At 44.8% G+C, this 15,419-nt stretch overlaps 1 protein-coding gene across 2 annotated transcripts in view; it reads left to right on the top strand.

Annotated features, from left to right (window-relative positions):
- LOC126187902 (uncharacterized) overlaps positions 1-15,419 on the top strand; it is a 1,224,785-nt gene that overhangs the window by 1,022,372 nt on the left and 186,994 nt on the right. The window lies entirely within an intron of this gene.

Raw genomic sequence — 15,419 nt, 5'->3', positions numbered from 1 at the left:
ATATGGTTTTCAACACTTCTGTAGCGCCATATTCTTCTTGCGTGAAATGTTTATCATCCACCTTTAACTTCCGCACAAGGCTACATTCCATACAAATGCTCTCAGAAAAGACTTCCTATCACTTAAACTTATATTCGACGTTAGCAAATTTCTCTTTGTTATAAGCGCTGTTCTTGCTGATGTGAGTCTGCATTTTATATCCTCTTTAAGTCAGCCATCGACAGTTACGTTGCTGCGCAAAATCGCCTCCTTTTAGAGTCGCATTTCCTAAAGTAATTGTCACACAATCACCTGTTTTAAATCGACTACATTCCTACACCCTTGATATACTTTTCTTGATATTCATTTTACAACATCGTTTCAATCATCGTTTCAGGTCCTGCTCGATTGGTCCTCTGCCGTATCTGGCAGGATTGCAATGGTACCGAGAAATCTCAAAGTTTTAATTTCTTCTCTATGAATTTTTATTCACTTTCTAGAAACTGATTAAGGTGGGTAATAGGCCTCAAACATGTCTCATTCTTTCCTCAATTACTGCTTCCTGTCATGTCTTTCGACTCTTGAAACAGTAATTTGTTTCCTGCACAAGCTGTAGATAACCTTCCGCTCCCTGTGTTTTTTTCTCAGCCTCCTCATTATTTCAATGAGTGTATTCCTCCCAGCTATTGGCGCAGCTATAAGCATAAACTCTCAGGCTAGCTATAGGAGAGTAAAGGTGCTAGCTAAAGGTGAGTAATGGTGGATTCTCCAGCCGATATCGGTCAGCCGTTGAAAATAGAGATGACTGGCCCAGTGGACGGGCCGGCGGTTTCCTCCGCGGGGACATCAGAAGCCGGCGGGCGCCGCCACATTCCGGGAAGCGGCGATGGCCGCGCCCACGCCGGACCAGATCCGTCTTGACGGGGCCTGCTCATTAATTACGGGCCGCGCGCACCATTTGTCGGCGAAAGCTCCGCGGTCTCTGTGTCCTTCGCTGTGCTGTGCGTGTTCCACCAATCGCCATATTACACGAGGGGCATTCAATACGTAAAGCAACACGTTTTTTTCTCGGTAACTTTCGATTGGAAAAATGTGGGATTTCTTGTGTGACATCGTGGCAGTTATAAGAGTCGAGGGGTGTGAGACGGAAGCAGTGGTTGGGAAGGGAGTGAGACAGGGTTGTAGCCTATACCCGATGTTACTCAACCTGCATATTGAGGAAGCAATAAAGGAAACAAAAGAAAAGTTCGGAGTAGGTATTAAAAACCATGGAGAAGAAATAAAAACTTTGAGGTTCGCCGATGACATCGTAATTCTGTCAGAGACAGCAAAGGACTTGGAAGAGCAGTTGAACGGAATGGACAGTGTCATGAAAGGAGGGTATAAGATGAACATCAACAAAAGCAAAACGAGGATAACGGAATGTAGTCGAATTAAGTCGGGTGATGCTGAGGGAATTAGATTAGGAAATGAGACAATTAAAGTAGTAAAGGAGTTTTGCTATTTGGGGAGCAAAATAACTGATGATGGTCGAAGTAGAGAAGATATAAAATGTAGACTGGCAATGGCAAGGAAAGCGTTTCTGAAGAAGAGAAATTTGTTAACATCGAGTATAGAATTAAATGTCAGGAAGTCGTTTCTGAAAGTATTTGTATGGAGTGTAGCCATGTATGGAAGTGAAACATGGACGATAAATAGTTTGGACAAGATGAGAATAGAAGCTTTTGAAATGTGGTGCTACAGAAGAATAATGAAGATTAAATGGGTAGATCACATAACTAATGAGGAGGTATTGAACAGAATTGAGGAAAAGAGGAGCTTGTGACACAACTTGACTAGAAGAAGAGATCGGTTGGTAGGACATGTTCTGAGACATCGAGGGATCACCAATTAAGTATTGGAGGGCAGCGTGGAGGGTAAAAATCGTAGAGGGAGACCAAGAGATGAATACACTAAGCAGATTCAGAAGGATGTAGGGTGCAGTAGGTACTGGGAGATGAAGAAGCTTGCACTGGATAGAGTAGCATGGAGAGCTGCATCAAACCGGTCTCAGGACTAAAGACCAGAACAACAACAACAACATTGTGGATTATTCCCGCTTCAGTCCCTACAGTTTCATGAAGTTCTGTTAGGCGCCGGGGCAAGAAGCAGCCTTCAAAATGGCGTCTGTAACCTAGCTGCTTCCCAAGCAGAGAGCTGCCATTGAGTTTCTTTTTGCGGAAAACCGTAGCATCGCAGACAGTCGTTGACGCTTGCAGAATGTTCACGGAGACCTGTCAGTGAACAAAAGCACGGCGAGTCGTTGGGCGAGGCGCCTGACACCACCGTAACAAGGTCGCAAACAGCTGTGACTCCTACAGTGCTGGAACTTTCGGACACTCCCATTCGAGGTGATCGGCGGATGACACTCAAACACCTCGCTGATCAACTGGACGTTTCTGTTGACAGTGCTGACACATCCGTCTACCAGTTCGGGCACTCAAAGTTGTGTACCTCTCAGGAAATTGAAGAAACGACTCCAGCGTGTTCGTCGTCACGAACATGCAAATGAACTCCATGACAACGTAAGGCTTTACGCAAGTCTGCACACCCGAGAAGAGCTCACAAAACTTCCTTCCACTCTTCCTCCTCATCCACCTTAGCCCGGATCTCGCCCCTTCCCACTTGCATCTGTTTGTCCCAATGAAGGATGTACTCCGCGGAAAGGAGTACGTAGGTGGTGGGGAGGTTACTGATGCCGCAAGATGGCTCCGACACCGACGAGTAGAATGGTACCAAGCAGGAATGCAGGCCTTCACCTTTAAGTTGGCGTAAGGCCATCACATTGAACGGGGATCATGTTGAAAAATTGGTTTTTCTAGCTAAAATACTGGGGAATTACATGTGTAAGTAGACTATTTAGGTTTCTATGTTGGTAACGCCACGTAGCGCTATGTATGAGCATCACTGACTATGCTGTGTGCAGTCTGTGGCTTGTTGCATTGTTGGAATATTCGCTATTGTAGTGTTGGGCAGCAGGGTGTGAACAGCACGTAGCGTTGTGCTGTTGGATGTGAGCCGCCAGCAGTGGTGGATGTGGGGAGAGAGATGGCAGAGTTTTGATAGCGGACGATCTGGACGTGTGTCCATCAGAAAAAAAGGAAATTTCTAAGACTGGATGCCATGAACTGATATATGTATTATGAGTTTTGAACACTATTAAGGTAAATACATTGCTTGTTCTCTATCAAAATCTTTTATTTGCTATCTATGCCTATCAGTAGTTAGTGCCTTCAGTAGTTAGAATCTTTTATTTAGCTGGTAGTATTGACGCTCGCTGTATTGCAGTAGTTTGAGTAACGAAGATTTTTGTGAAGTAAGTGGTTCATGAAAGGTATAGGGTATAGTTAGTCCGGGCGACTCTTTTGTAGGGATTATTGAAAAGTCAGATTGCGTTGCGCTAAAAAATAAATAAATAAAAATAAAAATTGTGTGTCAGTTACTGTTGATCAGAATAGGTAAAGAGAGAAATGTCTGAGTACGTTCAGTTTTGCTCAGCTGTTTGAAAATCAACGTAAGAGGTTGCATGGGGGCTTAATTATTATGCAATAATTTTAGTAGCTGTGTATCCGGTTACGAAGTCTCGTAACCGGTTGGCCCTGAGTAGTATTAGTACTCCATCTGACTGCATAAAATAACAATAAAGAAAGAAGGGAAATTTCCATTAACACAATTGATTAATTAAGTCCCCTGCATCTATAAAAGCTACGAAACAATAAAGCACAAGTGTAACTGTTCTGTCTGTGGTAGTATGATTCAACGTACATGTATCTGGCACGGTTCTTCCTCAATAAGATAAGAAATTTTAAACACCATTTACAATGGACTAATTGAAAAACCAGAAATATTATAATTGCACATAGAAGCCAGAATTACAAGTCGTAACACATGAACACGAGCCAGATGCTTTGTTGACTGAACCTGTGACCAAGAGGCATTGTCATTAAGGAAATGTGATATAATTTTTTTTTTGTTACCTCCATATGAAAAATACACTGTGATCATTGCAACATCTTCCATCTATACATTACACCAACCGAACAGCATCTACTCTCTCGCCCAACAGAACAACTGCACACGACATTCTCTGAACTAGTACTGCTCTCGACATCCTCTCAACAAGAACTGCTCCAGTGGAGGCGGCGGAATAATAATCTTTGGCGCAATCTTTGGCGCTGTGACTCTGTGTAGCCACCTTTCAAGGTTTATCAGCACAGTAATTTATAATTTTCCAAAGGAGACGTTTCACATAGTGTATTGGAATCTTGAGTAAAACCGACCTGGTTTCAGAAAAAAATTGTTGCATTAATTAATGAACGCTCCTCGTATGTTTACGACACCTAATGATGCGCTAACCGCTGCATTCGTTTGCATCAACACTCCGCAAGCCACCTTGCGGTGTGCGGTTTCCACTTGCAAGATGCCGTGATGTGAAATGTTATTTTTATTACTTATGGGCCCTGTCGCATCAGAATTACCGGAACTGGACCTATGTATGTCCAGTTTATTCATCGGCATTCATTAATTTGAGGAAAGGAGGGAATGCTATCTGTAGTTTCTCAGCAAAAGAATGGGAATGAAATTAATTGCACATTCATTAAAGGCATTGAGGCATATGAACGAGCCGGCCGCGGTGGTCGTGCGGTTCTAGCGCTGCAGTCCGGAACCGCGGGGCTGCTACGGTCGCAGGTTCGAATCCTGCCTCGGGCATGGATGTGTGTGATGTCCTTAGGTTAGTTAGGTTTAAGTAGTTCTAAGTTCTAGGGGACTGATGACCTAAGATGTTAAGTCCCATAGTGCTCAGAGCCATTTGAACCATTTTTTGAGCATATGAACGTTGTTAATAGAATTACAAATCCTGGACTCTATATTTACTAAACAATGAAACTTCACGTACATTATACTTCTCCGATTACACACTTATGTGTTGTTTGACAAAGAAAACAGCCTTGGTTGCAAAATAATCATTATGTAATACGCCTTTCAGCCTTTTGGGGAATAACGGATTATCTACGAACAAAGGGGGAAAATATTAATAAGAAAAGGGAGCTTGGTCCTATCATGAACCTCTACAATGGGTAAATAGGTAATTTTAAAAACTTCGTAACGGGAAACTTATATAGTATTGTGCAAATAAGAAAAGCATGGGAGGTAGGATGTGGACCTATAAGGCAAATATAGCAGTAAGAAATTTTGAAGCGACAGGTAAAAGGAACAAAAAGCGCGAAGAAGCCAGAACAGAACTGCAAGCTTTACCGTAACCACACCAGCATCCGCAGAGGTAGAAGAGCAGAAGTAGGACAACGAATACAAACCTGTACACATGTGATATCATCTGTGTACACAGCAGTAGTTTCTTCAAAACAGATGTGTAAATATATAGGTCAAACTGACCACCCAATGGAGTGGAAAAGATTTTACTTATGTGTAGGACAAGAGATTACAAATGATTCACATGGCTCTGAGCTCTATGGGACGTAACTTCTGAGATCATCAGTCCCCTAGAACTTAGAACTACTTAAACCTAAATAACATAAGGACGTCACACACATCCATGCCCGAGGCAGGATTCTAACCTGCGATCGTAGCAGTCGCGCGGTTCCAGACAAGCGCCTACAACCACTCGGTCACCGCGGGCGGCCAAGAGATTACAGTAGGATCGTTGTATGACTCAATCGTTTTACGAATTTATGAAAAAATGACTGCTCTTACCATGCTGGGTGGATAAGGGTAACGTGCAGGAGAAATGATAATACGCTACCAGCAACCGATCGACTAACAGCTTGCATACGTCCGCAAGTGTTTGGCAACACAAAAGGAACACCACGATAAAGTCTTCCGATTCACTTGCAACTGTCTGGCTACTATCCGGCAGCACAATCGCAAAAAAATTGCGAATTAAAGTGGGCACCATAAGGGAAGCCAGTGGCTTACCTACCCCACGTGGGTCGTTTAGCAAAGGAAATTGAAAAGAGATTAAGAAATAACAACAACGGAAAACAATTTAGATTGCTGTTTGAATCAGCTTAATTAATCATGTGTTGGCAGCTACGAACAAGAATCAGTTGACTATGAAACACTACGTTACACGACTCATTGGAAACATTGAAGAAGTTCACTGAAATGATTAATATGGAAGAGGAATAACGTTGGAGTGGTTTAAAGTCAGGAAATGTAGGAAACACTGATTTGCACCACGTGGAAACAGTCAACAAAGATAGGTTGTTTAAAAATGCAAAAATCAAGATCGCGAATTATCGGAAATGCTTTGTAAACATTACACAAAGGAATATACGAAAGACAGACACTATACAAGACCGATACAAGAAACCATCGCAAAAATCCACATGTAGCAGCAATCACAAACCCTTATCGTATAATAAATTAAAAATCGTTAAATCGAAGAAGTATCCTAATAATACTGTTTGGACAAGGACCAGACCAGGAAATCGGTAAGTGCACCTGTCTAGCCTCACTTCCTAACACCCTGAGTTCACAACGTTGCTAGAACTGCCCGCCCTCACACCGCGCAAAACTCTTCAATGGTCACTCCGAGCCACGTGACCGCAGCCGACCGCTGCTGTGGCCAGCGATCTCTCTGCCTACCCACACAACAATAGAGTACAAAACAAAAGATCTCGCCTTTTTTTTTTTTTTTTTTTTTTTTTAAGCCCAGTGCGAAGTGCCGGAATTTGAAGACTGTTAGCTGATAGCCTTACAGCTTCTACTACTTAAGTGAGTAGCCCACTTTGAACGCATGAAAAATTAGCTTCTTCCGTGATTTTTCAAGTAAAATAAAAATTGATGGTAAATCTTATGATATAGGTTTTACGCTTTTGGCTTTAAGAAATCATTTTTGTATCAACATTGGGCGCTCCTTGTAATCGCTGCGCCATATGGAAGGACCCGTAGGAGCCGGAAGATTCGTTGTGAGCGGAAATTCCCAAAGTCCTGCTTTTGGACCTGTATCAGAATAATCTTTCATAAGTCATTTTTATAATGTTTTGTATTAGCATACATAGCATAATTGAAAAAAATATTAAAATCTAACAAAATGATGACCTGTTGAAACAAAAGTAACTTTCTTCCCCCACAAAATCGGGACAGACAAAAGCTTGCATCGAAAATAGGCATTTGAAGATATCGCAAAACGGCTATGTGCGCTGATAGATAATTCAATTTAGAATGCCAGTATCAAATTCTGATCAAAATCATATGTACAGTTCTCAAGTTACGTTATGAAAAATGTGGTTTCGAGAACAACGCTTTTAACATTTTGGGTCACATTTTTTTGTAGTTAAGTTAAACATACCTCTAGTCAGCGATCTCTGGACCGTACACGGAACCTTCCGGATCCAAATGGAGGTCCTCCTCCATTTTCTTCGTGGCCTTAGTGGTCCTTCGGGCATCTTTGGCAGCTTCTGTCTCCACTGGTCTGCCCGTTCGATACGCGATTTCAAGTTCGAGCACATTCATAATTTCCATAATGTCTGTTAGGCCGACTATTATTTTCTATCTGTCGATGGTTTTCGGAAAGACTTTTTCACAAATCGCCTTGTAGCTGGATAGCGGAGTTTCTCCCGCACTTGGGATGAACACTGCAATAAAGTTGACTTGCCATAGAAAATTTTAAGCCAAAAATTAAAAAAGTCGACTTTTTGGATTTTTCAAAGACAACTGCTCCATTAAGGGCACAAAAGAGCGGGATATCTTTGTTAACTACGCACATATAAGAGTCATCTCTTCTGATCAGCCGGCAGGAGTGACCGAGCGGTTCTAGGCGCTACAGTCTGGAACCGCGCGACCACTACGGTCGCAGGTTCGAATCCTGCCTCATCGGGCATGGATGTTTGTGATGTCCTTAGGTTAGTTAGGTTTAAGTAGTTCTAAGTTCTAGGGGACTGATGACCTCCGAAGTTAAGTCCCATAGTGCTCAGACCCATTTGAACCATTTTTTTTCTTCTGATTATTCAGTTTTCTACACTTACAGAAACAATTTCAGGCCCTTTTTGGGCGTTTGAGTGATCATGGGTCCTTTCAGACAGATGAATGTGCAAGGAGTTGGCGGACTGTGCGTACACCACATTTGAGGGACCGGATTCGATAGGATATTGAGACGAATGCTAGTACGAGCTCCAGTTAAGTAGCCGGCCAACACATTCGTCTGTCTCAGAGGACTTATGATGAGAGGAACGCCGAAAAAGAACTTCAAATTGTTGTATGATGTGGTTGGTGTCCGTGAGAGTACTTGTTTTGTTACAGGCGTGCTGCCTCTCGAGCGTTTCCGTCTGCATGGCAGTACACAAACACCCTCTTGGCTTGTTCTCAACATGAATACCGGACCGTTCTGCTGCTTACAGTACACTGCGTCAGTCACACTGCCTGCAACACACGGGGACACACGGCACATGGTCAGAGGAACTGTCATTCGCCTACGCCATGTACTGTGACATCAGTGCATTTCTGGACACATGTTTGTAGGATCTTTTTCCTCTATTTCCAATCAGAAATCCTTCTCTGTAGTTCGTCGATTTTGTTGTATTAATGTTCACCTTGTATAGAGAATAAAAACGGTCCTATCAACTTCCATGGGGCACTCCTGGCTATACGTCACCGTCGGGGACCACATTACTGGGTACTGTTGCTTAAACATTTTCGAGCCACTCACGTATCTGGGAACCTAAACCGTATACTCGCACCTTGGTCAATAACCTGCACTGGGGCACCGCTTCAAATGTTTTCCGGAAGAGCAGGAGTGTAAAATCCGCCGTTGTGGATCACGTGCTATGCTGTAGGGGTATGCCAGCTGAGGTGAATGTGTTCACGATAGGCCACACCCTGCCACTCACCGCTTTCTACAAACTTCGGCATTCTAGTCGGGCTACACAAGAAATTACTTCTTGTGAACAGGCCGAGGTCACAACGTCACTACGGTCTCATTTTCTAAACAGAAAATCGCGTTCAAAGTAATCAACATCCGTTACAGACGTTCTTTCCTAACCGGGGCGGTGGTTAAGTGGTGTACGACCTGCATACAACTCACAGTGGACTTCGGTACGCTTGGGATCGAATCGCAATTCTTGTAAAATATTTTACGCTTTGGCAAGAGTATGAAAGCTCACAAAAATTTCATGTAGTTGGGAATGTTGCGCCTTGAAGATACTGTGCCCAGGAACATACGCTGCTTCCGGTCGGTAGTTCAATTTAGTGATCAGTTTTAGAACCACATGAAGGAATTCGCACCACAGGCCGGCAGAACCAGATTTCCGGCGTTTTCTGCTGTTCCCGTTGTTGAGAGACATGACTTTCTGTTTTTTTTTACAGCATTTGTAACTACACTCAAAGACAAAAAATGGAGCACCACGAAGGAATTTTCCGAACGGGACGGTAATCAGTAGATGTGATGTACATGAACGAACAAACAAATCATTGCAATTTCAGAGAAGTTGGCTGATTTATTTAAGAGAAAGAGCTTCACAAATTGAGCAAGTCAATAGCGCGTTGATCCACCTCTGGCCCTTATGCAAGCATTTATCCGGCTTGGCATTCATTAACGGAGTTGTTGTATATGGTGCCAAATTCTGACTAACTGAGGCGTTAGATTGTCAAAATCCCGACGTGGTTGAAGGGATCTGTACGTAAAGCTCCAAACCTTCTCAATTTGTGAAGAGATTCGGCGACCTTGCTGCGCAAGATAGGATTTGACAAGCAGTAGGAACACTTGCCATTTGCGGGCGGGCATTATCTTGCCGAAATATGAGCCGAGAATGGCTTGGCATGAAAGGCAACAAAACTGGCGTAGAATATCATCGACATATCACTGTGCTGTGAGGATGCTGCAGATGACAACCAAAGGTTCCATTCTATGAAAAGAAATGGTGGGAAGTTTGAATTTTGGAGGGAAGATGGGGCAGTTTGGCTACCTCCACTAACCTAACCCCCTCCCCTCCCCTCCCCTCCCCACCCCCAGAAAAATGGCGGAAAGTTCAAATTCCAACAGGATAATGCATCTCTACTAACCTAAGAAAATCCCTGGAAGATAGGTGACTTGGGCTACCTCCACTAACCTAAGTCACCCGACCGCCACCTCCTCCTAGGGATTCACGGGAAAAAGACTAGACCAGTGCTGGACGTAAGTCTTTATTTTGCATGTACCAGTCTTTATTCAAACAATTTCATGCAGTACAGCCATCCAATGTGTTCACCACGAGGTCTGGACTCCAACTGACCTAGTACACTGTGCTACCACCAAAGGGCACTGTCGTCCATCCTGTTACTTAACCGAAGATGGCGGCTATGACGGCAGCTAATGATGCAAGTACCGTTATCCAAGATGGCTGCAAACAGTGTGTCTGGACCTAGTACACAGTACCACCAGCAGAGGGCACAGTCAGATTGTTATCCCTCCGCTGTCTGGGACAACTACAGGCACGTGTTTGGCCTGGAATCTCATTGACTGGAGTAGAATTGTCTTCAGTGATGAGCCCTGCTTCGAAGTGAGCCCTGATGACTAACGCAGGTTTGTCTGGAGACGCACCAGACGACTGTGGGATACGCAACTGACTTTCACGCTACATAGCCCGACAACGAGGATTGATGGTCTGGGATGCCGTTTCTTTTCATAGCAAGTTCCCTTACAGCACAACCATAAGTCGACTTTATTCTACGCCCCGTTTTGTTGCCCCTCATCGCAGTTTTAAACTGCCAGGAAGTTTCATATCAGCGCACACTCCGCTGCAGACTAAAAATCTCATTCTGGAACCAAGCCATTGTGAGCTTATACTTCAGCAAAATAGTGCCTGACACGACGAGAGTTTCTACTATTTGTTTTCGTGCTTACCCAACCCTGCCTTGGTCAGCAAGGTCGCCGAATCTCTCCCCAACTGAGAGTGTTTGGAGCCGTATGGGCAGGGCATCCAACCAGCTCGGAATTTTGGGTATCTAACGCGCCAATTGGACAGAATTTATCACGATATCCCTCAGGTGTCATCGAACCACTCTGTGAGTCAACGCATGCTGAATAATTGCTTGCCTAAGTGCCAGAGGTGGACAACATGTTGCACACTTGCTCATTTTGTGATGCTCTTTCTGTTGAATAAATCATCAAATTTTTATGGAACTGTAATGTTTTTTTTATGTCTTACAGTCTGTTATGTTCTAGGTATATGACGTGTTGTACCTTGAACATTTTTTCACTTTTGGAAGTACCTTACTTTTCTGGAGCGCACAAAGAATGCTATACTACTGGCCATTAAAATTGCTACACCATGAAGATGACGTGCTACGGACGCGAAATTTAACCGACAGGAAGAAGATGCTGTGATATGCAAATGATTAGCTTGTCAGAGCATTCACACAAGGTTGGCGCCGGTGGCGACACCTACAATGTGCTGACATGAGGAAAGTTTCCAACCGATTTCTCATACACAAACAGCAGTTGACTGGCGTTGCCTGGCGAAACGTTGTTGTGATGCCTCGTGTAAGGAGGAGAAATGCGTACCATCACGTTTACGACTTTGATAAAGGTCGGATTGTAGCCCATCGCGATAGCGGTTTATCGTATCGCGACATTGCTGCTCGCGTTGGTCGAGGTGCAATGACTGTTAGCAGAGTATGGAATCGGTTGGTTCAGGAGGGTAATACGGAACGCCGTGCTGGATCCCAACGGCCTCGTATCACTAGCAGTCGAGATGACAGGCATCTTATCCGCATGGCTGTAACGGATTGTACAGCCACGTCTCGATCCCTGAGTCAACAGATGGGGACGTTTGGAAGACAACAACCATCTGCACGAACAGTTCGACGACGTTTGGAGCAGCACGGACTATCAGCTCGGAGACCATGGCTGCGGTTACCCTTGACGCTGCATCACAGACAGGAGGTTCTGCGATGGTGTACTGAACGTCGAACCTGGGTGCACGAATGGCAAAACGTCATTTTTTCGGATGAATCCAGGTTCTGTTTACAGCATCATGATGGTCGCATCCGTGTTTAGCGACATCGCGGTGAACGCACATTGGAAGCGTGTATTCATCATCACCATACTAGCGTATCACCCGGCGTGATGGTATGGGTTTCCACTGGTTACACGTCTCGGTCACCCGTTGTTCGCACTTTGAACAGCGGACGTTAGATTTCAGATGTGTTACGACCCGTGGCTCTATCCTTCATTCGATTCCTGCGAAACCTTGCATTTCAGCAGTATAATGCACGACCGCATGTTGCAGGTCCTCACCAATTGATATCTCGCCAATTGAAAACGTCTGGTCAATGGTGGCCGAGCAACTGGCTTGTCATAATACGGCAGTCACTACTCTTGATGAACTGTGGTATCGTGCTGAAGCTGCATGGGCAGCTGTAGCTGTACACGCCATAGAGGCTCTGTTTGACTCAATGCCAAGGCGTATCAAGGCCGTTATTACGGCCAGAGATGGTTGTTCTGGGTACTGATTTCTCAGGATCTATGCACCCAAACTGCGCGAAAATGTACCACAAGTCAGTTCTAGTACATTATATTTGTCCAACGAATACCCGTTTATCATCTGCATTTTTTCTTGGTGTGCAATTTTAATGGCCAGTGGTGTATTATTTAAAACTGGTATAAAAAAAAGTTATATTAAATTTCTGTTGTGAGACTGGCTATAAGTGATAGTGTGAAAACTGTTCCAAGTTGCAAAACCCTCCCCTGCTGTTATTTTTAAATAACAATAGACATTATGCTGGACAACTTCCAAGAGTGCTAGTCTCGCACAGCATGCAGGAGATATTTTATGAAATTTGAAATTTACTAGTGGTGTTAAAGCTGAGAGGGTGGATCGTGAATGGTGCTTTGTTAATCCGCAAATCGTCGTGTCCGGCTAAAACCGATACGGCACTCGGCACAACCCTATGAATGGGGCGCAATGTATGCGGGGATCGGAGCCTGCCTACCCGGTGTTGGTTCCCGGCATCGCCAGACTCGGCATTTGCCTAGTGTCTCTCTGAGCAAAACGCTTTGCACAACCGCCTGCCTGCTTGCACGTTACTCTAGTATTGCGAGGTTCGTCGAAATGGATGGGTCTCAGGGTGTGTCCTCTCCTCGTGAGAGAAGTCCGGGACGCCGCAGTCGCACAGCAGTGGTCCCAGTCCTGCGGCGCAGCTAGCGCCCTGCTCGTTAGCGGCTTCTCCCTTCCGGGACTGGACTGCCGTTGTCGCTGACAGCCAGCGTCTCATTCTCTCTTCTGCTCCGGTTTCCCTCACAGGGTTCGCCAGCAGCTCGGTCCGGTGCGTCCCATTAAAATTCCTTTTGTACTCCGTTTCTTACCTCCCAGATCCTGCTGCTTATCCTTGTCGTGAGGACTGACTTCTTAATAACTCAGCCATAACTGACGTATATTGAATCAGCCGGTAGCCACTAGAGACACCGAGCAACATTCCCCGCATGAGCAGCTTTTTTTTTTTCTCTCTCTCTCGATACTGAACCTTGGTGTGTGCAGTAATGTTGATCTGCGGTGTGGGCCACGTGATCCGCCAGCGTGTCGTTTATTATGACAGGGAAAGTGCAGAAAACGAGTAGCGAGTAAACGGGCTTGCTGCTGTAGCGATAGAGGACACGAGTTAAAATCCGTGTCCCCGTACTCTGTTTCCCCGAGTTTCAGGGTGAAGCCGGATCACTTCGTTCAACAGTGCGCCGGCTTTAATTGAGGAACCGAACGTCAGCAGAACGATGCGGACACTAGAAAAAATGGTTCGAATGGCTTTGAGCACTATGGGACAACATCTGTGGTCATCAGTCCCCTAGAACTTAGAATTACTTAAACCTAACTAACCTAAGAACATCACACACATCCATGCCCGAGACAGGATTCGAACCTGCGACCGTAGCGGTCACGCTGTTCCAGACTGAAGCGCCTAGAACCGCACGGCCACACCGGCCGGCCGGACACTAGAATCCAATGCGCGACGCGGAATTGTTTGCTCGCGCGAGAGCGTTGGTGACGTACTCAACAACCACTAGTGGCACTCGCTACAAGAGGGGTGATGTGCCCACAGGAGAGAATTGTTCTTGAAATTTTGAGAGTGTACTTTCCAAGAAGACTTGGACAACATATTACTTTCGCCGACATACGTCTCGTGAAATGAAAACGACCAGAAAAACAGACGAATTAGGTATCAGACGGCGCTTTACCGGCATCCATACTCTGCCCCCGTCGGTGAGAGGTCTGCCTGGCTAAGTGCTGTGCGGAGAGTCTGGGTTCGATTGCCAGCCGAGCTGCAAATCATCTCATGTCGGGGACTGCGTGTTGTGTTGTGTTGTGTTGTCATTATTTTTTCTTGATAATCGACACGAAAGTCACCGAAATGGGGTCAAATAAAAGACTTGCACCAGGCAGCCGGACTTCCTGAAAGGGGACTCTCCGGCAATGTCATACTCTCATTACATTACTGGCAATCATTCTTCACGCGCGCCATTCCTGAAAGGAACGGGAAGGAGGAGGGTCAGTTAGTCATACCGGCTCACACTGTAAACTGGTTTCCAAATTATAGGTGTAGATGTAGAATAGAACAGGTAACAGTTAATGTAATTACCGCTAGCTGTCACACGCGTCCCTCTGTGAGACGGTCCAAGTATCCCTGCCAGCTGTCGATCCAATTCCTGAAGAGTTGTGCGAATCTCTGAATCAACCCTTAGTGGCTGACGAGCTGCATTTCCTCTCAGCTACCATGGTCCGTAACCACACCCTGTGGGATCTGGAGGCTTTTCTGGCCAGTTCATTTGTTCGATATGTCCACTTGCGAGACAGTTATTCACATGATATTTCATTTTCTCGGAAGGCTTACTGCTACACAGATTCTTGCGCTGGTACACATTGGCTGCCCACCGTTCACGCTAACAAATGGATCACCGTACTGTCCCCTCTTGCAAGCATTTGTTTCGATCTTATTTGCAAATGTGAATCAAGGAGTCACTCTGAACACTGATTAGTCGACACTAACCTCGAGGATGTAGGTCAGCGGTTCCGAACCTTTTTTGCTTCATTATCCCTGAGTGCAGTCAGATATTAGCCAGTACCTCCCCCCCCCCCCCCTGCACCGCACGCTGCGCTCCCGCCATCCTCACAAACTTTAGCGCCTAACTAAACTTTAGAATGAAAAAGTATTTTCTTTTGCCACTTTTATTTTACAAATGGTGAAATATTAAAAATATTTCGTTTTTACGTTGGACTGTTAGTGCTTTTTGTCTGACCACTCTAATAACGATAATACCTTGTAGACAACCATAGCAGCCCTTATGTAGTTAGTGTTGTGTCTTCCTGTCATTTCATTTATCTGTTTTGAAGTGAGAAATGAAGCAATTTCTGGTCTATTGCAGGAACTATCTTCAAGTTCCAGAAGGCATTATCATGAGCTGTTTAACGTTT

Source organism: Schistocerca cancellata, chromosome 5 (assembly GCF_023864275.1).
Source record: "Schistocerca cancellata isolate TAMUIC-IGC-003103 chromosome 5, iqSchCanc2.1, whole genome shotgun sequence".
Classification (NCBI taxonomy): Eukaryota; Metazoa; Arthropoda; class Insecta; order Orthoptera; family Acrididae; genus Schistocerca; species Schistocerca cancellata.
Note: the sequence above shows the minus strand (reverse complement) of the source record. Positions and strands in the feature narration are given on the sequence as shown.